We start from the raw sequence: 21456 nt of genomic DNA, 5'->3' as shown, positions 1-21456 counted from the left end.
AAGAGAGAAAGAGGGAGAGAAATAGAGAGGTCTTCCATCCACTTGTTCATTCCCCAGATGATGGCAAAACCCAAGGTCCAGGAGCTTCTTCCATGTTTCCCATTAGAGGACAGGGGCTTAAGCACTTGGACCATCTTTTGCTGCTTTCTGGGCACATTAGCAGGGAGCTGGATTGGAAGCGGAGCAGCAGAGACATGAATCACCACCTATAAGGGAAACCAGCTCTGCAGGCAGAAGTTTAACCTGTTACACCACAACACAGGCCTCTAAAATATTGTTTTAAAAACAATCAACAATAGTTGCTGATCAGTTGGAACCAGCAGATGACTTGTCTTCACTTTTAATTTTCAACAGTTATTTTTTCTAAGAGTAATTTTATTCAAAAGAACAGTCTTCTCATTGCATGCACTGCCTTCATAAAGATTAAATTGTTATCAGGACACTAGACAACTCTATAAACCTGCTTTAGTTTAGTGTATCTTCAACCATGTCAGCATTTTAATTAAAGAGAAGTGACAACACACTATCATCTCTCCAGGGATGCATCACTTTAGATATTTAAAGGCAGTGTGTGTGTGTGTGTGTGTGTGTGTGTGTTATATACAGAATTGCATCAGAAATTTATGAAAAATAAAATAAAAAATAATTTTGGTGCAGTTTTTGAAATCCATGAATATTTTTATAATACACATTTAAGCATACTATTTATGATTCCTCATAACATTTGAACAGATTATATAAAATTTGAACAGATTATATAAAATGAACAGATCAGATAGATACATAGATAGGTATGGATATATATGAATATATATATGGATATATATATATACATACACACACACATAAAAGGATTTATTGTAGGATTTATTGGACTAAATGATTATGGAGAAATAATTCCCACAATCTGCAGTAAACAAATTGGAGAAATGTGCCCTCCAAGAGTAAGCAGGTTGTGGCTTAAGTAATTGGGTCCCTGCATGTCGCTCCCCGTCTTCGTGGAGGAACGACACAGGACCCTGCGCTGTTCTTTTGTCTGCTCGGCCCTCCCCGGGTTTGCTGCTGGTTCTTCCCGGGTTGGCTACCGTCCCTTCCACCTCCGTGGAAGGGCGGTTCCCCCTGGCCACTTTCCCCACTTCCTCGGGGGAGCGGCACACCGCCGGCCGGCTCTCTCGGGGACTGCACAGGTGTTCCTCTTAGATGTTCCCCTTAGATGTTCCTGGTGCATGTTGTCTCTCTCCTCCTTTATAGTCCTCTTCCACCAATCCCAACTGTGCTACCCACACGCCGAGTACGCTGCTCTCCTCCAATCAGGAGCAAGATCAGTTCCTGCAGCTCAGTCAATCAAATTGGCAAGAGGCAGCTGTGTAGAAGTTGTTTCTCCCTTCTCAGCGCCATATTGTGGGAGAGCAGATGCATAGAATAAGTCTTAATTCCAGTAACTTAGTCTAGTCCGGGTTGTTCCCCACACCTGCACCCATGTGGGAGACCCAGATTGAGTTACAGATTCCTGGCTTTGATCTGATCTAGCCCCACCTGTTGTGAGCATTTGGGAAGTGAATGAGCAGATGGAAGATTTCTTTCTGTCTGTATGTTTCTGTTTCTCTGTCTCTCCATCCTTCAAATATAAATAAATAAATAAAATGAAATATTTTAATTATTAAAACTTTCCTGTAAATATGATAAAATAAATATTTTGTCAACTATTTCAACTAGGTTTTAAAAATAATTTCCAGGGCCAGCGCTGTGGCACAGCAGGTTAAAACCCTGGCCTGAAGCACTGGCATCCCATATCCTGGCTGAGATTTCTGGGGCACTAGTAGTCCTGTCTAAACTGAAGTGTGATTTTTCCATTGACCTGAAAGCAGAATTTGATAATGTTAAGAGTCATGCTAAGTGGTTTTCTGTAAACCAGATATTTTTTTTCCCTTAGCTCCATCTTGGGATAGCAGTCCAACTTCTCCTTGGGAGTATGTATGAATTAATTGTGCTAGTGAGTATAGTAACTTACTCCTTTGCCTGTTGACTCAAAGTCATGCAAGGATCAGAGTGGTCATGAGTCAGTCTTATCTTCCAATTCAATTGAGTCATTGTGTCTCCTGGAGGAAGGAACATAATTTGAGATCAAACCAAATTTATTGATACAGGCCCACTAAACAGAGATTAGGTATTTGCCTGTGGGAACAGGAAGGAAAGTTTTGCTAATGAGTTACTAGGAGTTTTAGTGAGTTGGTGCCACTTCTATTTACACTTATTGATTGTTGGACTTCTGAGTCATAGCTGCAGTTGATCAAATGTATCTTTCCCAAAATTCATCCATCAAAACTTCATTCCCAAAGTGATTTTATTTAGAGGTGAAGTCTTTGGGAGATTATTAGGTTGTGAAAGATAGGATTAATGCCCTAATAAGTAGATGTTGAGGTTGGTTGATTTCTTCTGAGAGAATTCGTTCCTGAGAGGAGCGTGGTGGGGGCAAGAGGTGTGGCATCACCACACAGACCCCAGGAGTCGGGTGAAAGAGGGCCAGAGGCGAGTAGCCCGCAGACTCGTTTATTTCAGTTGGTACAAAAGCTTATATAGCCAAGACAGCCAATCTGGTCAAGGGGTGGTTTATGCCCTAACTAATCACAGCCTGTTGCCAGGCAGGCTCTGAAGCCATCCAATCACAGCCTGTTGCCAGGCAGGCTCCGTTGCCAGGTGGGTTTCAAAGCCATTCCTGAGTAACTGACACTGGCTTGCCAGCAGCCATCTTGGCATGGCCTTCTCATTCCACCACAAGTAGAGGCCAGAGAACCAGTTCTCTCTGCACCCTGTGATTGTACAATGAGAAGTCAGATATCTAAACCTGGAGCAGGTTTTCATTAGATTCTGGCCATGCTAGCACCTTGATCTCATAACAGTAAATCTAGAACCATAAGAAATAAATCTCCATTTCTTGTGAGCCCTCCTCCCCTGTAGTAGCCGTGTGAAACAAGGCAGTGGCTAATAGAAGAAGCAGGATCATACAGATTCACAGGATGTAGAGCCTCAGTGTTATAGAGTAATGCCACCTAGCTGGCACTATAGCTGAATCTTCAAAAAGTCATTTCATTTTTTTTTTATCCAGATTCTTAGAACTATGGGAAACATGGTAAAGCTATTGAATCCCATAAGTATTAAGTGAAATCCTTGGTCAGAAGCAATGCAGTTTAGAACTCAGTGATCGTAGGTAGGATATTCTGTAAGTCCACAAACGATAGTCAATTGCAGAAGCATTGCACCCATGGGGGACAAATCTGTATGCACAATAAGCATCTATTCTATGTAAGTAAGAAAAAATCTTGCTCCTTCTATGATAAAAATATGGTTCCAGTGTAATCTCCATGGCAGTAAGTCAGTGTCTGATCACCCTGAGAAATGTCACCGTATTGGGAGATCCTATTGATCTCTGCTGCTTCCAGCAGAGAGAGCACTCAACAGTGATTATACCCAGGTGGATATTGGTGAGGTAGTCCCTTTTACTGAGATCATGCTTAAACTACATCCCTGTCATTATGGACATGTTTTTCATAAGCCCATTGAGCACTGACAGTGGTAACTGGGGAAAGATGCTGAATGGGATCCATAGAATGGTTCATTATATATACTTGACTACTGAAATCCTTACCTGGCAAGGTCACTCTTCATGAGCATTCACATTAGACATACATATCTTTATATTTTTTGTCTATTACTAAGTCTATTGATGTGTGTCTTCAATCATGTTCCTTCTGTCTGATCATCCAAACAGTTGACTACAGCTTGTAAATCATATACATTCATACAGTTGACCATTTATCTTTCCAAGCAAAGTGAAAAAAAAGTTTCATGGCTCAATGATCTGTCTGCCTGGAGGATTTCCTTTTGCCACTGTCCTTCAAGGATTCCTGAGAAAAGAGCTTTAATATTATCACTTTCCACTTTAGGTGGTGCTGGAATATCATGCACAACCATCTGAAAATCCAGTATTAACTGATTATGGACTACTCATATTAGACCACATATGCAGACTAGAAAAGAAAAGGTAGGAGTGGGGACCATGAATATTTTGGTCACTTTTTAATGTAACTTACTTATATCTTCAAGGCCTAATTTGGTCCAATCTCATACAGACCACCTCAATTTAATGATGAAATGCTGATTTATCTGTCCAAAGTTGGGTTTTGTGGATCAGAGAGCAACCAGTTCATAATGGATAGTAGCTCAGGTTGCATCACAATTCAGTGGCTTGTGATAATCACTCAGTTTTGGTCAAGAACTATTCTCACAAGGAGAGTGGTTTTCATGGATGATGAGAGGGTCTTGCTTCAAAATCAGTTTTGAAGATTAATTTAAAATTTTATTTATTTGAAAGGCAGAGATACAGAGAGAGGAAAAAGAAGAAGGAGGAGGAGGAGGAGAAAGAGAGAGAGGGGCAAAGAGAGAGAGACAGGGAAATCGTCTATCCACTGATTCACTTCCCAGATGGCCACAACACCTAGGGTTAGTCCAGGCTGAAGCCAGGAGCTTCTTTTGGGTATCTCACATGGGAGGGACACAAAGGCTTGAGCTGTCCTCTATTGCTTTCCCAGGCACGTTAGCAGAGAGCTGGATTGGAAGTGGAATAGTTGGGACTTGAACTGGTGCCTGTATGGAATGCCAGAACTACAGGCGACAGCATAACCTGCTATGCCACAGTGCCAGCCATTGTTCAAAAATCTTGAGGGATGTTATTTCTAGTAATTTATAGAGGCCCTCCCATTGGCCTCAAACAATATCCTTATCTACCAATGACACTTCAAGTAGCATTGGATCTGCTGAGTCTCAGGGCTCAAGTGGCAAAAAAAAAAAAAAAAAAAAAAAAATACAACTTGGACCTGTTCAGAGCCTTATATAGTACTGGCTAGATTCCACTTCAAAATAGCAGCTTTTTACATCATTTTGAATTGGGCCAAACTAACACATCCAAATAAGAAATATATTGCCTCCAAAATCCAAAATAAACTCACCAAGCATTGTGCCTCTTTCTTGGTTGTAGAACTGACAACTTATCCTCTGCTCTGGAAGGAATATCTTGACATGACACATACCACGGTATCTCCAGACATTTCACTGAGGTAGAAAGCTACAGAGTCTGGGGCAGATTTGGGGGACTTTATTTCCTACCATGTCTCATGAAAATGTCTTACCAACAAGTGCAGAGTGGTTCTAATTTCTTGCTTGCCATGTCCAATGAACATAATGTCATTGTGATTTACTTGTGTAGTATCTTGAGAAAGGGAAAGGCAATCACATTCCCTATGAGTTTAATTATTATGTGGAGCTGAAGAGTTGAAATCAGAAATTGAGGATGCATTTCTAGCCTTGCTAGCTGAAAGCAAACTGCTTCTGGTGAGTCCTATTGATAACAATGGAGAAATGCGCATTTGTCAGACTAAAAGCTACATACCAGGTAATATGGGCTCAGTAATTTTTTTCGAGTAATAAAGTAACATCTGTTACAGCAACTACAATTGGATTCACCACCTGGTTATACTTAAGAAATGACATTGTAATTTTCCAAGACCCATCTTTCTTCTGCACGGGTCAAATAGGGGAGTTGAATGGAGATATATTGGTAATCAACACTCTTGCATCTTCCTTGATTAGGGAAATAATTTCTGCAGTCCCTCCATGAATCTTGCATTGCTTTGGTAACTATTCCATTAGGGAAAGTCAGTTCTGTGATTTCTACTCCGTTTTCCCTACCACAATAGCCCTCATTCCACAGGTTAGAAAACTGATGTGTGAATTTTGTCAGCTTAATTATGTCTATTATTATTATATACTTTGGAACAGTGGATGTAACTGCAAGATGATTTCTGGAACTCTCTGGATTGGTCAACTGTGAGATAGACTTGAACTAAAACTCTATTGATCACCTGACCTCCATAAGTCATTTCTCTGACTGATGGACCACAGTGATGTTTTAGTCTCCTGGATGTGGTGTCATTTCATAACTAATGTTCACTAGACCCTGAAAGGTCAGAGTATTTTCTTATCACCAACACATGGTTATCCTGGTAAAATATCATAGGTCCCAAGCCGGCGCCGCGGCTCACTAGGCTAATCCTCCGCCTTGTGGCGCCGGCACACCGGGTTCTAGTCCCAGTCAGGGCGCCGGATTCTGTCCCGGTTGCCCCTCTTCCAGGCCAGCTCTCTGCTGTGGCCAGGGAGTGCAGTGGAGGATGGGGACCTGCACCCCATGGGAGACCAGGATAAGTACCTGGCTCCTGCCATCGGATCAGCGCGGTGCGCCGGCCGCAGTGTGCCGGCCGCAGCAGCCATTGGAGGGTGAACCAACGGCAAAGGAAGACCTTTCTCTCTGTCTCTCTCTCTCACTGTCCACTCTGCCTGTCAAAAAAATAAAAAATAAAATAAAAAAACATAGGTCCCTTAGAATTGATTGGGGAACCATTTCTCCATGTTTTTATAAATCAGGCTGGATCTTGTTCACTTTACTTAGAATTTTTCTATTTACAGAAATCAAATAGTTCAGTAGGCTTTCTGCCTGCACTTCTAGCAACACCTTCATCAAATATCCAGTGCCATAGATTTACTTGGTAGCCTATTATGATTCTTGATTTAACAAGGCTGTACATTATGGTAACTATACTCACTTGGCTTTTGAGTTGAATGATTATACCATGTTACTGCCACCCTGGAATCCAATTATTTCTTTTGCACGGAGGTTTTCCAATTGAGCCACTCCAGTTAGCATTTTTAAGTTCTGGCCTATAGAGAAGAGCAGTCTCAGAGCCCTTCAAGGATTCCAGAGGTCCTCTTGCAAATTTATTTCTCATAGCGTTGGTAAAAGGCATGTCTTCTGGGCCTTCCCAGTAGCTTAAATGACAAATTCACTAACACTAAAAGATCCCTCTGCCTCTGCTTCTTTCCTCTATATTAAACCAAAGCATGTCTGACATTTCCAATTCACTCACTGTGGGCCAACTTTTGATCCACATTTCAGCCAACCAACCCAACAGATTGTCACAGCACTTACTCACTTCACAAGCTGCAAGAGTAATCAAAGCTGCTCTCTGCTTTGTGAGCCCATATCAATAAGTTTGGCCTGATTCAACTTTATGTTCCTTTTACTTAGATTACATACTCTCAATAATCATTTCTACTAATTTCCCCTAGATTTCTACCTATAAATTACAAAACTCAAGTGATTCTTTAAGAGTCCAGCACACATCATCAGTCATATTTTGTATTTCACCTTTACAGGTCTGTTAAGACTTCAGTTGGATTCTTAGAAGCAAAAATCAGTGATAGAGATGGGGCCTGAGAAATAACAATAATGTGTTGCATTAAAACTTCCTTGGTTGAAATCAATCCAGTTTTCTTAGGCAATATAGGATTAAGCTCTTCATGTAGGAGTGGAGAGGACACTACTATTACTGGTGAGGTGCTCACATGGCCATTCAAGGCAGACCTCTGCCATAGGAGTGGGGAGCCATTTGCCTGGCAGTGTGGAGACTCTCACTGGCAGCAACTCCTCAGATACCAAAGGTTCAATGTTTCCATTTTCATCAGGGTATTCACACACATATGTATTCCAACTCCTAGTATCCCATTATTTCCCAACCAATGCCTTCACATTAGCAGTAGATACCCCGTGAGACTGGGAGTTCAACTTGTAATTTAGCGAGTTTCAAGATGAGATTTCTGTGTTTCACTTTCAGTGATTTTTGCCCTGTGGCTACAGGAATTAAGGGGGCTACTTCAGGGCATTTATACAGTGCTTGAACTGGGAATTTGAATCCATGAACTCATCATTTTCTCTAATCACTCTGTCCTGAGACATTAGGTGCAACTGGAACACCTATATAAATTAGTTTTCCAAAAATGTTTGAAAGTGTTGTACACAGATTCACCCAGCTCCTTGTTTTTTTATTAAATAATTCACTAAGTCTCCAGTGAAAGTATTTTATATTGCCCTATTGCCAGATTGTAACATGCTCTTTCCACTACTGTAAATAGAGTCAATACGATGTTTAAATCTAATCAGACTAATGGGGCCATTCCAGAAATCCCAGAACTAATTCAGAAAACTCATCCTTAACTTTCTGTTTCTCTATAATCATTTTTAGTACCAAAGTCTGTATCAGTTTGGGTTTTACAAGAAAAAAAAATAGAACACAAAAGGAGATTGAGCGAGATTTACTTTAAAATGCTCCCCCTTCAAAGAGAACACATAGAATTCAGCAACACCTTAATTACTAAAACTTTAGTACATAGAGAAAATACATAGGCATCTAAACAAAAGCAACAGTGAATGGGAAACAACAGAGGATTGTAGCTAAGTGACTGTTCAGTTAGGTATCTAGTGGGTAAAAGTCCATTCTGTTTAAGTCATTCTGCTGTTTTACTTTATTCTTTATTTTACAGATTAGTTGCCAGAATAGCTAGAGTAAGGAACCACTGCAGCTATTTTGCTCTTGTCCAAGCCACTCAGCAAATTTTATTCAAAATGTATATCACCACTGTTTCAGCTGTGTGAAAACAATTCTAAAATAATGCAACAATTTTGTTACTACATTTATCCTTAATGTAGCTTTATCCATCATACTATATATTTAAATGTCACCTGCATAAATAAATATACCTAGAGATCACTGAATTTCTATGGAAAATGATCATTAGAAGATCACAATTGATCCTACATAGGATAATAGTGCCCTGAACTAGTATTTTCACCCTCAGGCTAAGTTTCTACCCATTGGTCCTCACAATTCAAACTTGCTCATCCTCTTATGGGTGATAAGTTATTTTTGTGTATTCTTTACTATGTCTCTCTCTACTGACATCAGCTGAAAGAAAAATAAAAATATTAATATTCTGCAAGGATTTTCAGTTGTCTATCTTGTTTACCAAACTTTTGTTTCCTTCTTTTTCTGGGGAATATCACATATGGGATCATTTGAGAAGTTTTATAAGACATAACCAATTCATCAATAGACTTTTAGAGGACATCACTCATACTGAGGGGTAAAGATAAGAAAAATGTGCTTACCATTTTCTATAACTTGTCTCCTTATGGTGCTTTTTTAAGGACAAGATCTAAAAACAAGTGTAAGTAAATGCCCAATTCAACATACGAATTAACCTACAAATAAGTATCACATCCCATGAATGCTTAAGAAATTTAGGTGAGACATTGATACCTGAAACCTGGTTATTTAGCTGAGAAGTAATAAATGGAATAAAAACTTGAATTAGACTTTAAGGGAATAAACAGACCTTAGTAAATCAAAAAATATTGCAAAGATCATATCAAGGAAGAGGCACAGTGAAGACAACATAGCACATGAAGAGGCACATCATTTCTGAAAAGAGATCATGGAAATAATAGGACTTATATGAGGGGTATCCACATGGCACAAGCAATGAAGAGGTACATGAGAAACTGGATTGTGCAGAACCAGTGATGTTAAACAACTGAGTCTGAAATTACACAGCAGACCACCAAAAATGTAATTTTGTGTGTTGCTTTTATATATTATCAGTAATAAGCAGTGACATAATTTTGGCGGGCTTGTAAAGTTAAAGGTAATAGAAACTTTGACTTACAGCCTAAAGGACTAGGTTCAGATAGAGATAAATCTAAAGACAATATTTGTGCAATGTTGGACATGGTGTCCAATTTTTGAATTGAGGATAATTAAACTATAAAATGTCAAAAATTCTCAGTATTTTTAACCAGATTATAAGGGCTTGAATTATAAAAAAAAAAAAAGAAAGAAAATATAGGAAAGCAGGAAAAGATATAACATGACTTTATCTGGATAAGAAGAATGTTTGGGATATTATTTGTACTTATAAAACATGATTACATTTTCTATATTACTTAGTGTTTTCCATGATGTATCTTACATTTTCTCATAAGAATCCAAAAACAGTCTTTATAAATATATCAGTCTTTTTATAATTGGAAAATTGAACAATATTTCATAAAAATTTTCATCCTCATTTCTTCATTTAATATTGAAACGCATAAAATACTTACAACTTTTGCAATGTAAAACACTCAAAGAAAGCTAATTTGTAGTCCCAAAGAACAAAATGTCCAAATACTAAATAAATTAAGACAAAACAATGTTTACTTTCTTATAAGCATCATTGAAATAGTTTGTTTTCTGGGTCATAATAGAACAAAATAATAGCACATGGTGGAGAGAGCCTTTTTGCCCTGATAGTGCAGCTTTTAAGATTTTCAATAAAGCAGAGTTATAAAAACCGTTAGGGACAAATAGAAAGCAATGTGTTAGTTGTTCTAAAATGAAACACAGAAATAGCAAATAAAACTAAGATGGTTGAGGAAAACATCATAATGGAAATTTAAAGTTTCCTAGTTTGTCGCCCCAAACTACAAACAACCAAGTATAGTTCATTCAGTTTCATTCTTGCTGACTGAATCAAGTAGGAATGCATTCAAATCATATAAATGAGTTATCAAATAATAACTTTTGGCATTTGAAGTCAATCAAATCAAGTTTGTGAAACACACAAATTTGGAAAAATCCAACTTGCTCTGGCATTTGCAGCCAGGGGCTCACCTAAGAGCAGAAGCACTGAAGGCATGGCTAATCTCTACAATAAATGATCTGATTTTTTAAATTTCTCTGCCCTCAGACATAGAGAATACTTCGAGCAGTTCAATTTTTGTATCTTACCACCACAAGAACCTTGTTCTTTTGAAATATAGAGGATTCAGATACATCTTCCTCACAGAGATGGACAATGGAAATTGTATTGAACGTTTCCTTGGGAGTCATTGCCAAAGCAAAAGCAGTATCTGCATGATTTTTCTGGGCTTATCATTGGAACTAAATAATTGACTACAGTTAGTATATAAATCAAAGAAAACAACTCTACTCCAGGACTCTCCTCTGAGAGGAAAACTGCTGCCTCCTTTGGTTAGGGTCATTAAGAACGTAATGGCCTCTTAAGCCTGAATCTAGAGGAGTGAATCAGAATGTCCTAATGTACTGGTTAATGATGCCTTTGCATTTACCAATTACCAGCTAAGCCCATTGCATTAAAATGAACAGTCTTGGATTAAATGTTATTATGGTTTTAACAGTGGCTGTGTATATATAGTAACACATTCTTTAGGGGATAAAAGGGTATTTAGGGACGGGTGTTGTGGTACAATATTTTAAGCTGCTGCCTGTGACACTGACAACCCCTATGGGACCCAGTTCAAGTCCAGCTGCCACACTTCCAATCCAGCTCCCTGGCAATAATGCACTGGGAAGGCACTGGAAGATGGTCCCAGTAGATGAGTCCCTGCCACCCATCTGGGACACCTGGTTGGAGTTCCAGACTCCTGGCTTTGGCCAGGCCTAGGCCTGACCATTGCACCTATTTGGAGAGAGAACCCAAGGATAGAAGACCTCTTGTCTTTGCACCTTTCAAATAAATAATTAAATATTTTTTTAAAAATGAAAAGAAAAAAAATTTATAAAACAAATAAATGTTTCACCATAGCATTGGATTGCAATGAACATGAGGAATGCTTATTTTCCATGAATTTTTGGAATGTATATTATCTGTAATATTTATAATGCAATACAGTGTTCATTATACAGGATTTCAGGATTTCGATGCATAATACAGAATACAGGATTTCAAACATATGCTGACAATTTTAATATTGCCTTCAGAAATGCATAACTACTATCTATGAGAAAAAAGAACTGAAAATATCAATTGAGGGATTCTTATGAAATGTCTGACTAGCACCCCTCAAAATTGTCAAGATCATCATTAAAATTAAAATATGGAAAATTGTTGCAGTCCAGATGAGGCTAAGGAGACATGACAATAAATGCAGCATGTGATCTTTAATGGGATCATGAAATACCAAATAAAAAAAGGCATTATATAAATATATGTTTTCTCTGATATGTGATAGTTAATATAAAATACAAAAAATGTATAAGAATGAAACTGACATCTTATGATTTAATTAGAGTTTATAGCCCTTGTCAATATTCCTGTGGAACAGCGGTCTTTCACCTTTTCACTTATTGAACATGACGGCTAATGACACATTAAGTATGTGTGATTATAAAATAAGTTCCAAGTATGTTATTACAAAAATTAAAAGAATAAAAGAAAGGCAAGAGGAAGAGAAGAGTGGGGGAAGGAAGGGGGGAAGTATGGCTCTGTCTTAGAATTGTATCTATGAGGCCAGCGCCGCAGCTCACTTGGCTAATCCTCTGCCTGCAGCGCCGGCATCCTAGGTTCTAGTCCTGGTTGGGGCGCCGGATTCTGTCCCAGTTGCTTCTCTTCCAGTCCAGCTCTCTGTTGTGGCCTGGAAGTGCAGTGGAGGATGGCCTAAGTGCTTGGGTCTTGCACCCGCATGGGAGACCAGGAGGAAGCACCTGGCTCCTGGCTTCGGATTGGTGCAGCGCACTGGCCGTGGCTGCCACTTGCGGGGTGAACCAACGAAAGGAAGACCTTTCCCTCTCTCTCTCTCTCACTGTCTAACTCTGCCTGGCAAAAAAAAAAAAAAAAAAAAAAAAATTGTATCTATGAAATACTTGAAATCTGTTCTATTTATAATTAATAAATTTTTAAAAGGCATTAGGAAAAAATAATGAAGACCAAATGAATTAATTTCTGTATTTAGTTAACATGAACACACTCATATTTGTTCTCTCATAGTGAGAAATATACTGGAGTCAATTTATCATATATATATATGATGTATATATAGCAATTTAATACATAATGTTAACAGTGGGAAAATGAAAATGAAGAGTATATTGAAACTCTGCATTTTCTTCCAAATTGTCTGTACTAAAATGCAGATTTTACTGTGAATACACTTTAATTTTCATTTATTTTGAATTTTTTTGAAAGACAAAGAGACAAAGAGGGATTGAGACAAAGATGGAGAAATATTTTTCATGTGTTTATTTACTCAATAGATACTCACAACAGCCTGAGCTGTCAGATGCTGAATCTGGGAGCCTGAGCTCCCTCTGGGTCTGCTAAATGGATGCAGGGAATTAAGTGCTTGAGCCATTACCCACTCCCTTCCAGTGTGCACATTGGAAATAAGATGGATCAGAAGCAATGCAGTAGGGACTCAAACCGGCACTCTAAATAGGATGCAGGCTTCTAAAATAGTGTCTTGACCAGTGTGTCAAACACCTGTCCCAATAAATTTTCATTTGTAAGTCCATGTGTGAAACTAAAATTTTCCACAAATTACTATGAAATAGGAAATATGTGATAAAATGAATGAATTCCATGTAAGGAATTTTTAATTAATGCTTTATAAACTTAAACTGTACTATTATAAAAATAGTACTGATTGACTAAATTAAATTTGAGTGAAAGAAAGGACAAGTTATTTAAAAGTTAATCACAGTGTTTCATCAGTTTTGTAAATGAATATCCAGTTTATGCCACACAGTAGTAGAATATTTCTTATGCAGATTCAGACGCAAGGCCAGATTAAATAAATACATTATTTACTTTAAAAATAAAGTTATATTCTTTTAAGTTTATAAGTAATTTTTTAAAAGATTTATTTTATTTATTTGAAAGAGTTAGAGAAAGAGAGAAGGAGGAAGGAAGGGAGAAAGAGAGACAAAGAGGACGAAAGAGAATGATCTTCCACCTGCAGGTTCACTCCCCAGAAGGCCACAACAGCCTGGGAAGGGTGACAGGCCTAAGCCAGGAATCAGGAACTTTATCAGTATCTCGCACGACAGGAGCCACGAGCTTCCTCCACGTCTTCTAAGTGTGTGCAGGAGCTCAAGGACTTGGGCCACCTTCTACTGCTTTCTCAGCACATTAGCAGGGAGCTGGATCAGAAGTAGAGTAGCCAAGACTCAAACTGGCTCCCATATGAGATGCCAGCATTCCAAGCACCAGCTTAACCTGTTAAGCCACACTCTAGCTCTATATGACAATTTAAAGTAATAAGACAATTTATAAGTTGGCTCCACAATGAGCTTTTTTAGGTTTGACACTTTTATGGTGAGAGTACAGTAAATTTGAAATCACCAGATCTATTACTTTTATATTACTGGTTACTCTGTAACATTGATGGTATTTCATGTTTAAAGAATACTTTTTTTCTGTGACCCATCGTGTTATGACAAGAACTAATCAATAAATTTGTTAAGCTAGTTGTTAAACTAAGCTAGATTTTAAATTAATATTTTAAGTCAAAACCAAAAAACATATTGATACCTTCAATTTTAAAAAATGAAATTTTTAAAATTTTATTAAAATAAAAGAACACATTTCATATATTTCACAGGTAGAGTTCTAAGAAAATGACTATATTTCCCTTTCTCCCTCTGTCAATTCCTTAATGTTCATTTTTTGTCTTAAATTTTAGAAAAATGTAATTTCAGTCCACTCTTGACCATAGGCTTAATGCACCACTAAGTACTATACTCAACAAGTGAAAAAATATAAAGAACACAATTCCACAGGATTATAAACAAGGGTTAAAAAACAATCAAATCTTAAGATGTTCATTTCAATTCTATAAATATTTTTGTATTCTATAGTAACTACTACGTATCAGAGAAAACATGATATTTGTCTTTTTGGGACTGGCTTATTTAAGCATAATGACTTCCAGTTGCATCTACTTTGCTGCAAAAGACAACATTGCATCATTTTTTTATGGCTGAGTAGTATTCCATAGTGTGTGTGTGTGTGTGTGTGTGTGCAATTTCTTTATCCTGTCATCAGCTAATGGACATCCGGGTTGATTCCATGTCTAAGCTATTATGAATTGAGTTGCAATAAACATAGAGACATATATAACATATAAACATATAAAGAATAGCTCTTTATATGCTGATTTAATTTCTTTGGGCAAATTCCCAGGAGTGGGATGGCTGAATCATATGGTAGATCTAATTTTAGACATCTGAGAAATCTCCATACTGTTTTTCATAATGGTTGTACTAGTTTATGCTCTCACCAACAGTGCATTAGGGTACATTTTTCTCCACAATCTTTTCAGCATTCATTATGTATTCATTTTTGGATGATACCCTATCTAACCTAATTGTGGTTTTTATTTGCATGTCCCTAATGACTAGTGATCCTGAGCATTTTTTCATATGACTGTTGACTATTTGTATTTCATTCTTTGAAAAATGCCTTCTCTTGGCCTTTGCCCATTTCTTACCTGCATTGTTTGTTTTGTTGTTGTTCAGTTTCTTGAGCTCTTTATAGATCCTGAATATTAATCCTTTACCAGTTGCACAGGTTGCAATTTTTTTTCCATTCTGTCAGATATCTCTTTTCTTTTTTGAATGTTTCTTTTGCAGTGCACAAGCTTCTTAGCTTGATATAATTCCATTTATCTATTTTTGCGTCTATTGCTGTGTCTTTGGGGTCCTTTCCAAGAAGTCTTTGCCTAGGCCAAAGTCTTGCAGAATTTTTTTCCATGTTTTCCTCTAGTAATTTGATGATATCAGGTCATAGATTTAGATCCTTGATCCATTTTGATTTGATTTTTGTATAAGGCAAGAAATAGGGGCTTTGTTTCACACTTTTGCATGCATAGGTATAATTTTCCCATTTCTTTAAGAGACTCCTTCTACCAGAAAATGATTTTAGCTTTTTTGTCAAAGATTAGTTGGTTGTAGCTATGTTGATTAATTTCTTGGGTTACTATTCTGTTACAATAGCCTACATGTCTGTTTTTCTCCCAGTACCAGGCTGTTTGGATTATAACTGTCCTATAGTATGCCATAAAATCTGATATTGTGATGCCTTCGGCTTTGTTTTTGTTGATTCTTTTAGCTGGCCATAGCAGGTAAAGCTGCTGCCTGCGGTGCCAGCATTCCATATGCACACTGGTTCGAGTCCCAGCTGCTCCACTTCTGATCCAGCTTCATTTTAATTTATTTTTTATTTAGTAAATATAAATTTCCAAAGTACAGTTAATGGATTACAATGGATTCCCCCCCCCATAATTTCCCTCCCACTCACACCCCTCCCATCTCCTGCTCCCTCTCCCATTCCATTCACATCAAGATTCATTTTCAATTATCTTTATATACAAAAGATCGATTTAGTATATATTTAGTAAAGATTTCATCAGTTTGCACACACACAGAAACACAAAGTGTAAAATACTGTTTCAGTAGTAGTTATAGCATTACTTCACATTGGACAACACACTAAGGACAGATCCCACATGAGAAGTAAGTACGGAGTGACTCCTGTTGTTGACTTAACAATTTGACACTCTTGTTTATGGTGTCAGTAATCTCCCTAGGCTCTAGTCATGAGTTGCCTGATCCAGCTTTCTACTATGGCCTGGGAGAGCAGCAGAAGATGACCAAATGCTTGAGCCCCTGCACCCACATGGGAGACCTGTAAGAAGTACCTGGCTCCTGGCTTCAGATCAGCTCAGCGCTTGCCGTTGTGGCCAATTAAGGAGTGAACCAGAGGATGGAAGACCTCTCTCTCTCTGCTTCTCCTCTCTATGTAACTCTGACTTTCAAATAAATAAATTAATCTTTAGAAAGAAGTTTGCTTTAGCTATTTGAGATGTCTTGTATTCCCATCTTAATTTTATAACTGTTTTTTCAAGATCTGTGAATTTTCTTGGTATTTTGATTGGCATCACATTGCACCTGTAAATCACTTTGAGTAGTATGGACATTTGTATAATATTAATACTGCCTTAAACTATACATGCCTGAATATTTTGCCAGTTGTGTACCACCAGTGTTGTGGTGCAGTAAGTTGAGCTGCCTCCTGTGATGCCAGCATTATATATGAGCACTAGTTTGAGTCTAAGCTGTTCCACTTCTGACCCAGCTCTCTGGTAATATGCCTGGAAAGCAGCAGAAGATGGCCCATGTACTTGGGTCCCTAACACCCATGTGAGTGACCCAGATGAAGGTCCTGGCTTTGTCCCAGTGAGACCCAACATTTGCCATTTGGAGAGTTAACCACTGGATGGAAAATGTCTCTCTCTCTCTTTCTTTCTCTGAAACTTTGCCTTTCAAAGATATAAGTAAATATTCAAAAATATTTTTGGCATAAATAATAGATCTTAATATTTTCTGCATTTATTATGGCACATGATTGATAAGATGATCAGAAATAATGTCATAAAATATGACAAATGTCAAAGTAAAAAATTACAGAATATCCATTTTCTTTTTCATCATATTAATATCTGTATTTTGTCTATGTGCACAGTCAGCAATAGTAAGTCAAATAGTTACCATAGCTTCCACATAAATTGAATACATGTTAGATGAGTGTGTGAGGGAAATTTTAACTTTAAATGAAACTTAGTACACATACATATTTAGATACACCACTAAAGTGGCAGTAGACTTAATCTAACACTCCTAAAACCTACACACTAAAACCTCAGTGTAGTCAGAAGTAGCCATGAAAAACAAGCTGGCAAAAGTGATTCTATGAAGGGAGGAGAGAACTTCCACTTTGATTATGACCTTGTCTAAATATGATCAGATTTGGTGAACTCAAAAGGCCTCCATAGCCTTGGCAACTCATGACAAGAGCCTAGGTTGATTACTGATGCCATAAACAAGAGTGTCAATTTGCTAAGTCAACAACAGGAGTCACTGTGCACTTACTCCTCATGTAGGATCTCTGTCCTAAATGTGCTGTACATTGTGATTTAATGCTATAGCTAGTACTCAAACAGTATTTTTCACTTTTTGTTTCTGTGTGGGTGCAAACTGTTGAAAGCTTTACTTAATATATGCTAAATTGATCTTCTATATATAAAGATAATTGAATCTTGATGTGAATGGAAGTGGAGAGGCCGTGGAAGAAGGGAGGATTGCTGGTAGGAGGGAAGTTATGGGGGGAAAAAGCCACTGTAATCCATAAGCTATACTTGCCGGTGCCGCAGCTCAATAGGCTAATCCTCCTCCTGAGGTGCCGGCATTTCGGGTTCTAGTCACGGTCAGGGTGCCAGATTCTGTCCTGGTTGCTCATCTTCCAATCCAGCTCTCTGCTGTGGCCTGGGAGTGCAGTGGAGGATGGCACAAGTGCTTGGGCCCGGCATCCGCATGGGAAACCGGGAGAAGTACCTGGCTCCTGCCATCGGATCAGTGCAGTGTGCTGGCCGCAGTGGCCATTGGAGGGTGAACCAATGGAAAAAGGAAGACCTTTCTCTCTGTCTCTCTCACTGTCAACTCTGCCTGGCAAAAAAAAAAAGTGATTCTATCATCAGTGGCTATGGTGTCAGTGATCAACTTTGGTTACTAGAAGGAACAGATTTAATGTTTTTAATCCAATATAACTTAACCATTCTGAAGATTACTAACATTAAGATTTTACTGTATTATTATCAAGTGTGACCTTACATGTATAATATTCTAGGAATATTCTGGTATTAAACTCCATAGAGTGAGACACCACACAATATTTAACATTAATACATCGTTTCCTAACAGAAGGTCTGTTGGAAAGGAATAGTGTTTTGTGAGTTCATAAGTATCAAAAATATATTTCTACCATTTTATTTCAAATGTATTCCCATATATTATTACACAACAAATTACCTCACAAGTTACCTGATTAAAACAACAAACATTATTATCTCATACATTTGAGAGCAGTTTAGCTTGATGGTCTGGTCCAGTTTCTTGAAGGAGGCCGTAGTAAAACAGTTTTCTAGGGCTGCACACATTGCACAGTTTATTTGTGGCTAGAAAATCTACTTCCCAGATCCCATCCTGGAACACTTCTTGTGAGAGGTTATTTTTCCTTGCCACATTGTTCTCTCCTTAGGGTTCCTCTTGTTATGATTTCTCCTTTACTGAGTTTTCTACCTGAAAGAGATGAAGGGAACAAGGCAGTCCAAGACAGAATGTTCAGTCTTTTATGACCCAATATCAAAAGTGGCATACTATCACTTTTGCCATAGATCACAAACATCATACCCCAGGCATGTGGAAGAAAATTTCAAGGGTCTAAATGCCAGGAGGTGAAAATCATTGTGGTCCTTCCTAGAGCTTAGATACTGCAGAAACTCACATTCCTTAAAATGTGTACGATTTTGTGGGAATGTGTATATTTTTCGTGCACATAGGCTGAAAGCTTTTAAAACTCAGTGCCTATAAAGTAATAGGCAACGTCACTGTAATCATTATATTATTCTAAAATTTGACATCATAGCAACACCAAAAAAAAAAAAAAAACACTTTTTTTTCCCAACCCTTATTCTCAAGCATTTGAAAGTCCATTTTATCTGTTTTGTTAAAATCTTACATGTAACAGTTTCCATTTAAAGGAAAGCCACCACCTGCGCCAGTGGCATTACATATGGGCACCAGTTCATGTCCCAACTGCTCCACTCTGATCCCTGCCAATGATTTGGTAATGTAACAAAAGTTGTTCCAAGTACTTGGGCCTCTGTCACGCATGTGAGAGACCCAGAAGAAGCTCCTGGCTCCATGGCCATTGCAGCCATTTAGAAAGTGAACATGCACACACACACAAACACACACACATAGAGATAGAGAGAGACAGAGAGAAGATTCATTTATTTATTTGAAATGAGAAAGAGAGGGAGAGAGGGGAAGAGAAATAGAGAGAGAGAGAGAGAGAGAGAGAGGGAGAGAGAGAGAGAGAGAGAGAGAGAGAGAGAGAGATTTGGGCTATGGCTGGAGCCAGAAACTGAGAACTTAATCTGGCTCTTCCACATAGGTTGAGGGAGTCACAATTGTGTCCTTAGCTACAGGAGGCAGGAATCAGGAGGCAGAGAGAGGTACTGAGCCCAGGCACTCCAACATGGAATGTAAGTGCCTTAACAGCTGTCTTAACCATTAGGCAACACACTGCTCTGAATATTTGGATTAATTATTTAAATGTTTTTGTTGTTCCATGGCCTTAGAGAAACTAAATGTTTTGAATTACATAATGTAATTGAATAGATCTAATTTTTGAATATAGTCAACCATGTAATTATTTTACTATTGAAATACATATCATTTAATTATTTTTTACAACCTAGTAGTAATTCATCCGAAAATCACATTGCTTTGGGCAAAAAAGATATGGTTGTTTTAAACATTATCATTTACAAGCACTGTTCCATGCAATGACTTAATGTGGCAAATTCTAAACCAAAATTTCCCTTATCAATTTTCCAAGCATTTGCCTTTCAAAGCATTATTCAAAAATAGGTTTTATGGTATAATTTTTAAGAGCTGATAAGGTCAATTCAAAAGCAAACCAGAGTAAATAAATCTCAGAGATTTGTGCCACTACAATTGCAATTTTAAAAGAAAGAAAGACAATAACCTTTTTCATTCTAATGTTACCAAAATATGTGCTTTCTTATATTGCTGTGTTGCACTGGTACACTGACTGCCACTGTGGGGAATTTAAAAAAATAGTTATGAGCTGTTTCGAGAATTCAATAAGCTGGCAACCTGCAGTTCATGACAGTTAGAATCATGCTAATCTTTGGAAATCATTTGGATATCATTTTATAATACCAATGAGAGTGGAAGTAGCAAATTATTTAGCTTTATATTATTTTAATTCCGTAATTAAGTAACTGGAATTGGAACAAACAGTTTACTACTTCCGTTTTAATTAACATTTCACTATATAACTATAGTACTCACTAAAAACAACATCTGCATACAGAAGCAATTATGATATGCATTACTACAAGTAATAAAATGTTTTACTAATCAAACATTAATGTTGATCAGACATTTTTGTACAATTGCAATTATAAGAAAAGGAATCAGGTTACCAGTGAAGAATGTTCTTAATTAGGCTTTAACATGTCCAGATTAGCCATATTTTGTGTTCCTATTTAAAATATTCTTCCATTAGAGACATTCAGATTACTTTTAAAGTCATTTAAATGTTTCAAATTTAGCTAAGAGATATTATTCTTATTTGGTACTCCATTGTAATGACATAGTTTTATTAATAATACAGCTCCAATTGTGGGTAGATTTATCTAGTGAGCAATAAACTTTTTAACAGCATAAAGAATTATCAAACATTATTAACTCTGATTTGCAATTTTAATGTAGAACATAAGTTGGCTTAGATTACTTATACAACAGATACAACATTAAAGACCAAAGATCTCATAAGTAATATATAATATTTAAAGTATTCTTATCGCATTAAATATTTGGCTCAATCACACAAATCAAAAGTCTATATTAATGGGTTAACAGTTCTTTGTAATATTGCATTTTGAAATAATTATTTTACTTTTCAGTAGGGTTATTTGACATTTGATAGATAATTCGTTGTAGCAATAAAATTAATCTATACTAAAGAAATACAAGATAGAAGAGAGGGAAAAAGTGTTCCACATCTGGCAATGACAGAATCACTCTTATTAGAATTTCCTTTCTTCTAAAACTTAATAAAAATTTGGGCAAGTTAGAAGGA

Source organism: Oryctolagus cuniculus, chromosome 14 (genome assembly GCF_051225735.1).
Source record: "Oryctolagus cuniculus isolate XC-2025 breed Fujian yellow rabbit chromosome 14, ASM5122573v1, whole genome shotgun sequence".
In the NCBI taxonomy this organism is placed as follows: Eukaryota; Metazoa; Chordata; class Mammalia; order Lagomorpha; family Leporidae; genus Oryctolagus; species Oryctolagus cuniculus.
The sequence above is the reverse complement of the archived record's forward strand: the minus strand, read 5'-3'. Positions refer to the sequence as shown.